Source organism: Leuciscus leuciscus (genome assembly GCF_965113295.1).
Source record: "Leuciscus leuciscus genome assembly, chromosome: 23".
Classification (NCBI taxonomy): Eukaryota; Metazoa; Chordata; class Actinopteri; order Cypriniformes; family Leuciscidae; genus Leuciscus; species Leuciscus leuciscus.
Window position 1 is genome coordinate 21,407,892 of NC_138747.1, and position 15,713 is coordinate 21,423,604.

The 15,713-nt window shown below is 41.3% G+C and overlaps 1 long non-coding RNA gene across 4 annotated transcripts in view; it reads right to left on the reverse strand.

Moving 5' to 3' along the window:
* Window positions 1–380: 380 nt before the first annotated feature.
* The window catches only part of LOC309488535, a 200,374-nt gene continuing 185,041 nt past the window's right edge, over window positions 381–15,713 (reverse strand). For 2 of the 4 annotated variants that reach the window (XR_014202150.1, XR_014202151.1), the window contains 4 exons: window positions 11,902–11,938; window positions 5,741–5,811; window positions 5,408–5,463; window positions 5,101–5,166 (listed from right to left, as the gene is read on the reverse strand). This is a non-coding gene — a long non-coding RNA (uncharacterized lncRNA). Of the gene's footprint in view, window positions 897–1,460; window positions 1,572–5,099; window positions 5,167–5,407; window positions 5,464–5,740; window positions 5,812–11,901; window positions 11,939–15,713 lie in introns of those variants that run through there. The other 2 variants (XR_014202148.1, XR_014202149.1) reach the window with 2 other exon arrangements.

The window sequence follows — 15,713 nt, forward strand, 5'->3', positions numbered from 1 at the left end:
AACATGAAAATATTTCAATAAAGAAAACTGCACAAACATTTTAATTAAAACTATCTTTTTGCAAACTGTAGCCTATAACTTAGAACAAAATTGAAAAAGTCTTCATTTATATACAATATACATGAATGTGCCAATCTTCACTCCGCTCAAAACATTTAAACTCCCCAAACCATCTGCAAATTTAACAAGAAAATAAAAAGACAACGCGTTACATGTACACACAATCCCATGCCAAAATTCAAGCCCTGTAATGGCATTAATATTCATCCTGAGCAAATGAAAAGAGTGAGGTGGGATTGTGTGTCACAAGCTGTAGGAGATATGAGAGCACGAGCACTGCTGGTATCGTGTATTTATTCAGATATTTCAGCATCAATGTGTATAGAAAAATTTATATATTTGAAAACACTACATTGCATTTATTTATATTGCACTATTTATTATTTCAGACTACAAATCAAAAAAGGAATGTTTTATATAGGGGTAAGGATACCCATTAAGCCTAGGTACCCTTTAAGCCCACTTTCGACTCTGAAGACAAATAAAAAACAGAGAAAATAATATTCAAGTCTAGTGAACTCTGACCTGCGAATTCGCTCTACATATAATGTATAAGTCTCACCTCCAATGAAGAATTTGAAAACCTGTAACTGCTGTGTTGTTTATGAGAGAGAAAGAGAAAAAAGTTTGAAACTACTATCAATTTTTTTATCTCTGTGACTTTACACCTACAAATTCCACTGTCACAGGTGCTCAGTTTTGCTATAATGATGCCCTCACAGAACATGGTAATAATCAGCCATCCATGCAAAAGCAAAGGTCGGTGTAGTTTACAGGAACATCTGTCCAGGCCAACATCTGATGCCTTGATGCCTTCCGCTGGGATCCCAGAAAACCTGAAATAAAAAATATATATATTACAGTTCAAAATCTATCATACATACATCTCATCTGGTATCACAAATTATCATTCCAAGTTCACTTTAAGATATGCTCAATATTAGGGCTGCACAATTTTGAAAAATTTAGAGTTTATTTAGAGATATCAGCCGTATGGTTTAGTGCAGGCGCTAACGGCTCCAGGTTTGTATCTCGTAAATTACCCCACTAATAATGCCCAGAATGGCACCAAACTTCTACAGTAGTACAAATAGGTTCTGTACTCATTAAACGAGGCATTGGAAAGTTTGTAAGTACATCAGGAGTTTATTTAAATAACATTTGCCTGATGGCGAATGCTACTGCTGACGCGAATGTTGATGTCACTTTATGAGTACAGAACCCATTTGTACTTCTGTACTACTCATTTTCCCCGACATAGAGCAGACCGGCACACAACAAAAACTGCTGTTCGGATGTTCCCTTTTCTGATATTTTAGCATTCGTGACATTTTAATTAAAACCGAAATAAGAATTTTAGTGTAATAAGCGAAAATTAACAGTAAACCGAGATCACCTACCGCTGCAGATGTGTACGGAAGTGAAAAGTGGAAATGCTTAGACCTCTTTCCGGTTCGACCGCTGGGCGCTCCGCATAACCCCTATTGGGGGGATTTTGTAGAGGAGTGAACCTGCATAGAAAATTACCATAGATAACAAGCATAGATAAATACAATAGAAGAAACATACAGTTGAAATAAGCAGTGCATTATGTTTTTCAGTTAAATCTGAAAACATCAGGTACAGAAATTGAATGATCAAAATGTAAAATAAGTCTGCACTGTAAAAATAAAATAACTATAAATTAATTAAATGTATCTTTGCTAAAGCTACAAGTCATTTTCTCTTTTGATGTTTGATCACCATTGGCGACACAAACAGCTGCGGGTACGTTAGGCTGCTGTCCCTTTAAGACGAATGCGCAGACCTAATATAAATGACACTCATCCGTTTTCTTTCTGTTTAAAACACACAAGACTGTTTACGAGGAAACTCGCCAAGATGGGCATTTTGACTTCATTTTGCGTGCACGTGTCCGTTTAAGCTCAAAAGAAAGGGAAAGAGAACTGAATTCGGCTAAACTCACCTTCTTCATCTACTGACTATGTGTCACGCTGAGGCAAGGATGAAGCAGAGAGAGAATCCATATGCAAGCACACATTTAATAAAACAAACAGGTAATCCAGGCGGAACACGGAACTCAGGACAAGAACAGGTAACAGCTACATTAAACAACGACCGACAACCAACAACTGAAGCACAGAGGTTTAAATACACAGACAAACAAGCTAAACAAGATAACAAGGGGGTGTGGCTAATTAGAAACACCTGGGAGAACTAATAAGCAAAAAAAACTACAAAGGACTACAAAACATGACACAGAACAGGAAATAACAAAAGTGCACACAAGACAAGGGAAACACAGGACAGGAAACATTACATAGCCCCCCACCTAAGGAGTGGATTCCAGACACTCCTCAGAAAATAAAAGTCCAGGAGGGTGGTGGGTCTGAGGCGGGTCCGGGGGCGGGACGGGGGGCCAGGCCCGTGGAGCGGAAGAGGGCCTGAAGACTCCGGCAGGGAAGAAGGCCAGGGCGGAGCAGGCTGTGCAGAAGGCCAGGGCGGAGCAGGCTGTGCAGGCGACCAGGGCGGAGCAGGCGACCAGGGCGGAGCAGGCTGTGCAGGCGACCAGGGCGGAGCAGGCTGTGCAGGCGACCAGGGCGGAGCAGGCTGTGCAGGCGACCAGGGCGGAGCAGGCTGTGCAGGCGACCAGGGCGGAGCAGGCTGTGCGGGCGACCAGGGCGGAGCAGGCTGTGCAGGCGACCAGGGCGGAGCAGGCTGTGCAGGCGGCCAGGGCGGAGCAGGCTGTGCAGGCGGCCAGGGCGGAGGCGACCCTTCAGGCGGCCAGGGAGGAGACGACCCTTCAGGCGACCATGGCACAGGAACAGACACCGGCTCAGAGGAGACCATCTTGTCCGAAGACACAGGCGTGGTTTCGGCCATCTTGTCCGAAGACACAGGCGTGGTTTCGGCCATCTTGTCCGAAGACACAGGCGTGGTTTCGGCCATCTTGTCCGAAGACACAGGCGTGGAGTCGGCCATCTTGTCCGAAGACACAGGCGTGGAGTTGGCCATCTTGTCCGAAGACACAGGCGTGGAGTCGGCCATCTTGTCCGAAGACACAGGGGTGGAGTCGGCCATCTTGTCCGAAGACACAGGCGTGGAGTCGGCCATCTTGTCCGAAGACCCCTCGGGCGGCCACGGCGGTGAAGAACCTTCGGGCGGCCACGGCGGTGAAGACCCCTTGGGCGACCACGGCGGTGAAGACCCTTCGGGCGGCCACGGCGGAGAAGACCCTTCGGGTGGCCACGGCGGTGAAGACCCCTTGGGCGACCACGGCGGTGAAGACCCCTTGGGCGACCACGAACCTTCAGGCGGCCAGGGCGGATCGGACTGGTCCGGAGGTGTATTGCCCCCCCCCAAAATTTTCTTGGGGAGGCTCCCCGGTAAAGAGTCCTGGACCAGCGATGAAGAGGGCTTTGAGCTGGGCAGGACCAGCGGCGAAGAGGGCTTTGAGCTGGGCAGGACCAGCGGCGAAGAGGGCTTTGAGCTGGGCAGGACCAGCGGTGAAGAAGGTTTTGAGCTGGGCAGCGATGAGAGCTCTGTGCTGGGCAGATCCAGCGGTGAGGGCTCTGTGCTGGGCAGATCCAGCGGTGAGGGCTCTGTGCTGGGCAGATCCAGCGGTGAGGGCTCTGTGCTGGGCAGATCCAGCGGTGAGGGCTCTGTGCTGGGCAGATCCAGCGGTGAGGGCTCTGTGCTGGGCAGATCCAGCGGTGAGGGCTCTGTGCTGGGCAGATCCAGCGGCGAAGAAGGCTCTGAGCTGGGCGGAACCAGCGGCGAAGAGAGCTCTGAGCTGGGCGGAACCAGCGATGAAGAGGGCTCTGAGCTGGGCGGGACCAGCGGCGAAGGAGACTCTGGGCTGGCGTGAAGTGCAGGCTTGGCTGGACTGGCGTGAAGCTCTGGATCAGCAGAAGCGACGTGAACAGTCTCTGGATCGGCAGAAGCGACGTGAACAGTCTCTGGATCGGCAGAAGCGACGTGAACAGTCTCTGGATCGGCAGAAGCGACGTGAACAGTCTCTGGATCGGCAGAAGCGACGTGAACAGTCTCTGGATCGGCAGAAGCGACGTGAACAGTCTCTGGCTCGGCAGGACTGACGTGAAGCTCTGGCTCTGGCTCGGCAGGACTGACGTGAAGCTCTGGCTCTGGCTCGTCAGGCCCAATGAGAGGAGGAAGATCGCTGAAGTCATCAACCTCGAACATAGGCTTGGCGGGCACGACGCTGTCAGTCACAGGCGCGGCGGGCATGATGCTCACAGTCTCAGGGGCGGCGGGCACGACGCGTACTGCCTTGGCCTCGGCAGCTCTGGCGTGAAGTGCGGGCTCGGCTGGACTGGGGTGAAGTGCGGGCTCGGCTGGACTGATGATGGGGAGTTCTGGGACCACCGGACTCAGGACCACCGGACTCGGGACCACCGGAACTGGGACCACCGGAACTGGGACCACCGGAAACCAGCATGGCTCTGTGCTGGATGGAACCAGTGGCGAATAGGGCCCTGGGCTGGACATCACCAACCCAGGGTCGAAGAGGGGCCAGAATGGAGAGTGCTGTCGGGACTCCTCTCGACCACCTCCTCTACTGCGGCCTCCACGGGACCCACGAAATATGACCAACCGGGTCCCCTCAAAAGATGGTCCTTTCTCTGGTGGCTGGGGAAGAGACACTGGCAAAAATGCTGCTGGATTCATCATTAGGTCGGTCGTTCTGTCACGCTGAGGCAAGGATGAAGCAGAGAGAGAATCCATATGCAAGCACACATTTAATAAAACAAACAGGTAATCCAGGCGGAACACGGAACTCAGGACAAGAACAGGTAACAGCTACATTAAACAACGACCGACAACCAACAACTGAAGCACAGAGGTTTAAATACACAGACAAACAAGCTAAACAAGATAACAAGGGGGTGTGGCTAATTAGAAACACCTGGGAGAACTAATAAGCAAAAAAAACTACAAAGGACTACAAAACATGACACAGAACAGGAAATAACAAAAGTGCACACAAGACAAGGGAAACACAGGACAGGAAACATTACACTATGGATGGCATCAAGGTCTTGTCCTGAAGAATCACAGGGCCAAACAATAGGGATTATATCTCATCTGGTAACAAGAGTAAAGACATAACTTTAAGAACTCTAATGATATATTTACCCCCTGATATTGCATTGGGGATATCAATTCAAACATTTTTAAAGGCTAAGAGTATGAGCCACAGCTGCCCAAGATATCTGTGAAAAATAACTGCCTAAAGTTGTCGACCCCCTGAACCACATTCAGCATTTAAAAGTACAAAGAATTTCAGTATTGATCAATAAAAAAAAACATACAAATACATAAATACCTTTGAGTTGGACAGTATGGTGTCAGTCTCATTGGCCAACATAATTCAAAACAGACCTAAAGAAATAAAATAAAATATACTAATGATCAGGAGGATATCATGTTATCATAATAGTTAAATGAATTATTATTATAACTATGACCATTATAATATTGTATTAGTCGCCTATTATTTAGCTGATTATTTAGCCTACAGGCTTCTCAAGGACAATCTCACTGAAAAACCCTGGGGTTAATGATTTTAAAATGTGAGACTTATTTCAAAAGCATAAATCTTACAGACCCCAAACCTTTGAACAGTAGTGCACTGTATGTTTGAGGTGGTTTTGCTTACTAGTCATATGGTTCATAGCCGTGGAGATTGTCTTGGACAGGGGGTGCAGCAGGCCATCACAGCATGATGATCTAGGAACATAACAAGCTATTTGTCACAGAGCCAACAATATTACATGGGATTGGTTTAATAAAAGGAATCAAGCTAGAACAGAGGTGAAATGCAGAAAAGATAAATATATAAAAATCTTAAGATAATATATTGTAGGTATGATGACAAAATTTTCAAACACCCCTAAGATCAAAATGGATCACATGACTAGACAGATCTGAAAATTCCCTTTTCACTGACACCTGGATTGTGAGAATCAGTTGAGGATTGATAAAGTTATGATATTTATAATATCGGGATTAGATTAAAATATTATACATTAATTACAATAGAAGGCATGTGACCAAAAATGCTTATTATTCACATGTTTTTGCTTGTAACTTCCACATTTTATCAGATATTTGAATGAAATTTTAACAGAAGGTAGAATTTTGTTAGCTCTTTCAAATGAAATCATGAACATTTACTGTTTTAGTTGGAATGGGCATCAGACCCATGGCAATGCACTGAAAACAATTCTAATCAATAAGCGTTCATTCATATCCATAAACATTTATTTTCAGAATACAAGCGAAGACAACTTTACACACCACTATTAATTGTGAATTCATATTTATACATTCTGAAATTGCAAATATACATTCATATTCATAATTTTTTTCATACTAAAAATGAATGATTGGTACAACAAATATACAGGCTATCCGTATCTGTGTGATTGTGCTGGTTGACTCTTTTCGCTTTCCATACTAACAATAAATGATTGCTACAACAAATATACAGGCTATCAGTATCTGTGTGATTGTGCTGGTTGACTCTTTTCGCTTTCCATACTAACAATAAATGATTGCTACAACAAATATACAGGCTATCAGTATCTGTGCTAGTTGATCACTGGTTATTGACAGGCTATTGTACAACCAAGTCATCCAAGATGACATCTGCTGCCATCGCATAGATGGACACATCAGTGTCATGTGCATCGCATTCATACCCCTCCCCACTCATGGCCCAATAGCCAACAGTGTATGTTTTTTTTTTTTACATGGAAAGTTTCAATTTTCCCATTGAAAATTACTCTGTTGCCACCCAAATCCCACGCATGACATATAAATGCCCCCACCCCTCTGCCACCCAACAACTCCTTGATCAAGCTAATTTTTTCTTCTGGGAGTTCTGGAAATGCTTCCTCGATCTTGTCTGCACCTAATTCTTCAATCTTTTTCTCTAACACTTTCCGGTCTTGTTCACTTCTCTTCCTTTCTTTTGTGGCTTGACGTTTGTGCAATTCCTCCTGTAGCTCTCCTTGCTTCTTCCTCCTCTTTCGTCTTTGTATTACCCCCAGCCTCACTGCTTTCCTGATGACCAGCTCTTGTTTTTCCTTGTCTAAACTGTCCAAATAGTCCACAGTGTTGTTTTTCCGTGCTCTCATTTTACAGGACAAGTAGCAGATGGTGGCATTTGGAGCTTTCTTCTTCAACGCACTAAACATCCCCATCAGCTCTTCAGCATCCATGTTATGTGATCTTGCTGAGGTTGTCTCTTGTTTTAGTTTCTCCGTCACTGTCCATGTATCAACAAAGTATTTTTGATACTGCCTTTCAAGAACTAAAATGACCGCTCTCAGACAGCTTTCCATCATTTGAGTGAACATGGCTGTGTCTTTTGGTGGTTGTTGCAATTTCTCAAGGATTTTGTCTGAAGCATTCAGCTGATTTCCAAAGAGGTCTGTTGTGCGAGTCAGGAGTTCAGCAGGTGAGTGTAGTTGATCTTTCAGGTTCTGCACAGTCTCTTTGATAATTTCAATACATCTAATGTAATCAGTTTGGTCATCTGCACCAGTGTAGAATTTGGTCATCCAGGGTCCAGTCAGTAATTTCCCAAGCAAACCCAGAACTTGCATTTCAACCTGACCAGCTGTAGAGTCGAAGTCTTCCAGTATGCTAGCACGCAGGCCTCCACAGGATGTTCCTCCACAGAGATATGACTTTAGTGCAGCGTGATGACTTGAGAATATCCCACATATATGGAAAAGAATGTGCAGTCGATTACCTCTGTAGCGTGGTATGAGGCCAAGAGGGAGATTGTTGTGATTTAGAAAGATCTTAAAGCCACGAGGGTCACCCTTGCCATCCATGTACCTCATTTTATTCATCTGAACCACAATATTGGCCCCAATGCAGTCTTTCCCCTTGATTTTCCCAGTAATCCCCATGGATTTCTCGATCTCCTTCAGAGCACTCTTTGTCTTTGAAGCGATTGTTTCCAGAGGATGAAGGTTGCAATTCAGCTCATTCAGGGCCTTGTTCCAAGACGCACAGACTAAGCGAATGGCCGCATGATTGGCAGCACAGCGGTCAGTGAGTGTGTTTGATATATTCCCTATCATTTTTTGAAGAATGTTTTCGTAGTCTGCCTCAAAAAAATGACAGTAGACATTTGCAAGGTTACTGATGGAGTCACAAATATGGATCTGGTAATCCTCAGCAGAGCCTCCTGGAAGTTCATCTACAGCAACAACATAACAGTTCTCTTTGGTGGTGAAATGTATGCTGTTCAAGTGGATTCCCTCTTGTGTGGTTGCATCAAAACCCAGGGTAGAGTGTGTGTTCGCTAAAAGTGCTTCAGCAGTCTGGAGGTCACTTATTGCCCCCAATTCTCTGGTCATGGCTTCCACAGTAGCCCTTTTTGGCACATCACTTAAACTAATGGTGAAGCGCAGCCCAAACTTTTTAATCAAATTGTGGATGTTGGCAGTGGGCACCTGATTGGATATTGCGTCAAACACCATCAATCGCATTTCATTTGAGTATGACTTCGCGTCTGTTTTTGTAAGCTTTTTTCCACTTTCCAAATCCTGGATTTTTTCTCCTAAAAGAAGGTTTTCAACCTGAAGATCATGAATCTCACTGTTCATTGAATTAATTCTTTCTTTGAACTCGCAGCATCTTTGTTCATCAACAGAATTTGATTTGACCTCTCGCCTCATGTGTGTAAGGGATTTCTTCAGGCGCATATGACTTCTTGCTTTCACTTTGTATTGTTTTTTAAATTTAGCAATGGTTTCAGCCTCATGCGATTTTAACAGATTTTTCAAGTCGGATATTTGCTTTTCTTTCCTTTTCAGTTTCTGATTAAGTATTCTTATTGCTCCCTTCTTTTTCTGCTGTGCTATGAGTGTCTTAAAGGAGCTGTATGTAAGAAATCTATTTCAATTAATCATAAAATTGCCCTGATGTGTCACTAGACATTAAGAAATCATGTTCATTTCAAATACTTATATCACCGACAACAGTAGTATGGCCATGATATTGTCATTTAAAAAGTGGACTTGCAGCCCTCAACTGATGTTGATGTTGTCATTTTGTGTTTTGGCCTGAAGCGCCTCCCTCCACCAATCGACCAATCACGAAGTCAGTAGTGTTTCAGGATCCGGGTTGCCAGCTTTGCTCTAACATACCCTAACTCTAGTCGGATAAAGATGTCTAACGTTACTAAATCAAAAAGACCTTGTTATAATTCAGAATTTTTTCGTGACAAAGTCCGAAATAAAACCAGAATTTGTATTGGAGTTGCTTTTGAAAGATAGAGACGGCTGAAAACGGAGAAGAATTTGAACACAGACGCCAACGTTGCTAATTTTCTCCTGGACAGGTAAGATTCATATGCTTGGCTAACTTGTACTTGATGTCAATGGACATTTCATATATTCATGACAGTCGAAAAAAAATTATGCATGTTCGTGCAAAGTAATGTAACGTTAGCTCACATGGACGTATGCTAACATTAGCAATGCATTATAGGAGCCCGTTTCTCTGTGCTTATGCTGAGACGCTGAGGAAAACAACATTAGCACGCCCATTATGGCAATACTTTACCTCAGAAAAAATTATTCGTCATTCGTTCTTCACGTATATCGTGGACTAAGTTACACATGCTGCAAGTTGACCTGTATGACCATTGCTAATGTAATTTGGTGTAACAATATTTTCTGATGGGACTGAAAACAACCCTGTGATAGCCATTGGTGATATTGAATTAGTCCCGCATTATAATTGCTGTGGCAAATGTTTTGGTTATTTTTTAGCCTACTTGTGACAAAAACTTTAGTACTTGTAAATCGAGTTTTTTTTTTTTCGTATTGAAAAATAAGGAAGTTTTATTTTGTTGTTTATTTTTTTGTCTTGTTTTACTATTATCCTTTTTTTTCCTCAGATTTTTTTTTAATTGTAATTGTATTTATATTTTCAAAATAAAGAAATCAAATCAAATAAAATATCAAATCAAAAACGCTTATCTCTTCAGCTATTATGGCCCCAGCACTTACTGTGAAACAAAACTCACTGTGTACGTCTCGTCATCACTTGCCATTGGAAGCTCATTAAAGCAGCCTACGTTTCTGCTGAATTCAGCTTATCTGGCAACCTCGAGTCAGGGGGTAGGGGGAGGGGATACACCGCTCTACAGTATTTTTAAAGTGATTGCAGTACCAGTTTTGGCCACAATCCTACATACGGTTCCTTTAATTGCCAGGTACTTGCTTCTCTGCATCTGCAGATGTTTCTGCCTCATGTTTTTCAGAGCCTCCTTATATTTGGCACAAGAAGGACAATTGGCTCTAGCAACCTGTCTTGTCTTCAAAGGACTAAGCTTTGGAACTTGGTGTTCATCAGGAGACTTTGCGCGGGGAACTGTGGTGGTAGTGGAGATTCCCGAAAATCTTTGGCTACATATCCCTTCAAACTGACTGAATTCTCGGTCATTAGTTAGCTTTCTGTATTTTGTTAACGTTTTTTCAACGAGTAGTTTCACTTTATTTTTTGCCTGCTCTTCAGTCATTTCTGGTATGCATCTTATTATTTCTCTTGCAGTTGCAGCTCTGCTTGATTCTGCTGTGACGTAAAGAAATAGAATGTGTCCATTTTGGATCAAAGATGGTAGATCACTGTACTTGTCCAGGAGGTGCTGTCTGGCTAGACCTGGCTGTGTATTTGGCCCCTTTCTTCTTTTCATAATTAGCTGTAAAGACATAACATCAAATATTAGTCTACATTGGACATTGGAAATTGGACAAAAATGGACTAATCAACATGGCTTATGTGTTGAAGAATACTTTGAATAAAATAGTAAATGAAATTGATACAGACAACATGCAAGCATAACTTTTTGATCACATGATTAATAATTTATTTCCAACTGAACTTGGAAGTACTGAGAATCAATATTTACTTATCTTGGAAATTTCAAGAAGAAAATGCCTGATAATTAAATGTTCAAATTAAGGAGATTAAATAAAATGAAATTTTAAAATGAAAAATTAAATGTTCATTTAATAATAAGTTGTATTATGTTCTACTTTTGAAGAATCATCAACACGTATGAGTGAGGGGTAGGACAAAAATGCTTAAAAGTTTGTTAGCATATTAATTTAGACAGAGTTACAGGTATGTAATGTAATTCGAAGTGATGTAAACTTAAAACTATTACTAATATGTCAGGAAAACCATGAGATACATAATAAACTACATAGCATCAGTAATCATTTCAAGGAAAACATGGTGAGAATGAGTTAAAATCGAGACAATGTTTTTGTTTAAATTTTTAGAATGACGCCTGCAGTGCATCTGACAGGACGTTCGCTAATCTACCCACCACAAATGTGACTACCAAATTTCCGCGATTTAGTTAAATACATTCTCCACCATGGATTTCGATGAAATTTCGTCAGTACCAAGATAAAAGGTATATATTCATGTCCACCTACCTTTCATTCATGTCCAAAGCATAGATGAAGTCTGCCGACCGGTTGAAAGTCACTCAAATCTTCCGAGAGTTGTGGTGAACTGAAAATACCTCAGGGATGAAAGCTTTAAGTGTTTAACGCTTCCCGGGGTTGTACATGACGTAGTTACTGTCGTATTCAGGCAAAATATACTCCCACCAGGCGGCGAGGAGTGGATATTGCATGACACACATATTAACAGTACCACGCAGTTTGGAACAAATTATTGAGACAGAATGTTCGCCGCGCGCGGTTGCTATGTCAACATACCTATATATTGTGAAATAAATGCATATGGAATTATTATCATGATTAAACAATAACTCACCCCTTGTTGTAGAGGATTTTTTTTCTCTCTCGCTATTCTGAAATCACATTTTAGCAATATTGGTAAGTGACGTCACTGATTAAGTTAACAATACAGTGCATTCTTTTAGGTTAAATAAATTAGCTTACTTCCAATCACCCATTGACAAATTACCAGCAAAACTATAAAAAACTGTTATCTACACTAAATATGTGTTTAAAAACCCAAACTTTCATAAATAAGACCTTAACTTAACGTAACTTAGGCCTAACGTTCTCTTCTGAAACCGGTTAGCTTAGATGCTAACGGACTTTTTCAAAGACACAAAACCATTTCTTTAAAGTAAATATTCAACAGAAGCGTGTCAATTACACGTAAGAAATGTGTCAGGGACGTTTGTGTGTATTATTTGTGAGATTTTGTTGACTAAACTTACCTGAAAGCAGTGAAACCAACAGCGACAGACGGGAGTTTTGTTGTTTGTCAGTTGCTGATGACGTTTCTGGTTTCCATCTGCTCTCGAGGAGCGCACGTGCGCGCTCCAGTGTTTGATTACGCGCATGCGCATTAAAACACTTCAAAGTCACGCAGCATTTAAATAAACATATAGAATTAAAATGTATAACATAATTTAAAATATCATTAATAAAAAGTTATTGCGAATCGATCTGAACGTTGTTGGTCATCTTATAACCTTAGGGGACCGTACTGACGACGTTGTCAGTTGGTAATCTGCCTGTTAAGTGATATTAAAATAATAACCTGCAGAGAACGTTCCCAGAACGTTCTCTTTAGGTTATAAAAATAAAACCTAAAAATAACCTGCAAGGAAACGTTCTGTGAAGGTTCTCTTTAGGTTATAAAAATAAAACCTAAAAATAACCTGCAGGAAACATTCTGGGAAAGTTCTCTTTAGGTTATTAAATAACAACCTGCAAAGAACCTTCCCAGAACGTTCTCTTTAGGTTATAAAATTAAACCTAAAAATAACCTGCAGGGAACGTTCTGGGAAGGTTCTCTTTAGGTTATAAAAATAAAACCTAAAAATAACCTGCAGGGAACGTTCTGTGAAGGTTCTCTTTAGGTTATTAAATAAAACCTAAAAATAACCTGCAGGGAACGTTCTGTGAAGGTTCTCTTTAGGTTATAAAAATAAAACCTAAAAATAACCTGCAGGGAACGTTCTGCGAAGGTTATTAAATAACAACCTGCAGGGAACGTTCCCAGAACGTTCTCTTTAGGTTATAAAAATTAAACCTAAAAATAACCTACAGAGAACGTTCCTAGAACGTTCTTATTTGGTTCCCAAAAAATAACCAAATGGGAACCATATGGGAACGTTAGGGGAACGTTAGCAAATTATTTCACGGACCCCCTGGCACTTGAGAACTCCTGGTCTACACAGAAGAAAGCCCCATCTAGTCTATTCCCCGGTACGGGTTGTGTCGAGACATTCGTTGGTCTGGTGGTTTGATGAGAAAAAGATTAAATGTAGTTGCAATAAATGCGTTAAGAATCCGCACAACGGAGGAACTCTTATTCTGCTGTGCAGAACTGATGACGGAACAGTTTGATCTTCGGCTGACAAATCAGAGAAAATGGGCGTTTAATTCCCGCCCACGTGTAGAAATCGAATATTCAAGCTGTTTATTCGTTTTTCTAACTGAGAACGAAAAACGAAAAATCCAGCTGAATTCTTGTTTTTCGGTTTTTGGAAAAAACGAAAAAACGAAAAAGGAACTGTTTTCAAATTTTTCTACTTTCAATATTAATTCAAAAAATGACTGAACGAATGATACACGGATTCAAAACTACACATACCTCTGAATTTCTGTGCTTCGTCTTCGGTGATATTTATTCCGGCTTCTTTCAATTTCTGAAGAAGATCCTCCGTCGACAGCGTCATGAGTGAGACAGCCATCTAACCGTCGTTTTTTTGTGCACAGTCCCTCATTTCTGCACTGCGCGGGCTACAATCCCATTGGCTGGTCAAATGCGTGTACTTTAACTTTGAGGCAAAGTAAAAGTACCCCATACAATTTAAAATAAACGTTGAATAGTATTCGTCTATTCGTCTTGCTTTTAAAAATTGCTTTTGCTAAAAAAAGATTAATATATATGTATTTATTTTAACTCTAAATTAAAACTTAAAACTTATCTTACAAGTTAAAACAGCTATTATATTACACAGTTTAAAATTCAATTAAAAATACAGGCCTACTTTATTGCATTTGCTTTATGTTTCAAACTTATCTTGATGCTCTGCATAATCAATAAAAGGTCATGTGCTTGTGAACTGTTCAGAACCAGTGACAGTCAGTAAATATGTGGGCTATTAAATATATTTGGTTATTTTGTGCATCTCTTATAACCAACAACTCATGAACATTCAAATCTTGCTCTATGTTTAATCTATTTTGGGTGATTGACAATTATGTGTTCACTGAATTGCTGAGATCACTGTGGATGCAGAGCCTAATAAGCAACCGTACCCTTTTTTCTGACAGTGTAACAGGTACATCTTCTACTAGTACAGAATCTCTGGATCAAAACACAGGAGAAGAAGAAGCTGAAATAAGTGATAGAAGATTGCTCACTCAAATGTAAAATAACGTGATCATCAAACATTAAACAGCATGTATATCAACACTGCTTAATGGAACACTCCACCGTTTTTTTGAAATAGGGCTTATTCACCTTCTTTCCCACATTTAGATAGGTGGGCAAATGCATTTTTGTCTCAGTGCATGCATTGTTTTAGTTTGACAGGGTCGGCGTGAGCTTAGCTTAGCATAATGAATGGAATCCTTTGTTGCCAGCTAGCATGTCCTGAATAAAAGTGATATAAAAAAAAAAACCCTACCTAATTACTTCTTGTGGCCTGCACAACAAGTACAAATAGCGATGCAGATTAACACTAGGCGATTTCCTAGGCAGATATTGACTTATATATTAAGGACTATATTAGGGGGAAGCACAGGCGAAGCACTGCTACTTGGGCGTGATATCTCTGCGCCCAAGTAGCAGTGCTTCGCCTGTGCTTCCCCCTAATATAGTCCCAAGTCAAAATCTGAATAGGAAATCGCCTAGTGTTAATCTGCATCACTATTTGTACTTGTTGTGAATACGCAGGCCACAAGAAGTAATTAGGTGGGTTTTTTTTTTTTTTTTTATACAGACCTGCCAACCTTGCACATTTTTTTTGCGTATCGAAGAAGACGACGACGACGGGGGGGGTATTGTATGGGCGGTTTGGACGACGACACACATGCGTTATATAATTGCATTGCATATAATGTGTGCTGGTCAACTAGTCTAAAATTAAGAAACCCCTAGAACACAGTAAAAAACAAAAAAAACAAGATAAAACATAGGAACATTGTGTACAATTAAGATAGGCTAATTAATGTATTTTCCAATATCCAAATATGTGATGCGATCTGGGAAAACCCGTCGGATGTCGCGCTGGGCCGTTTTCAGTAAATTCCAAAATAGTTTGAATGTCAGTTTTTTGTCAAAACATTTTTTTTCATTAAATTATTATTCTATAACATCTTTTCTCTTATCTCTGAAAATATCTTGGCAAAATTCCCTTGTTTAGTGCAGAAAAACAGCGATAGTGTCAAGCTGAAAATACTCTCTTTCTCTAATGCATATGCGACCATTTTCTCTAACGCCCGGCAGAGGTGAAAAAAAACAAACAAAAAAAAACAATCGCCGTATATCCCATACACCTGTCCGTCTCTTAACACTACAAAGATAGTTTACCTATAAAATAAACCACATAACATGTACAGTGAATGCGTATTAGTGCGCATTTCGCGCCAATCCTG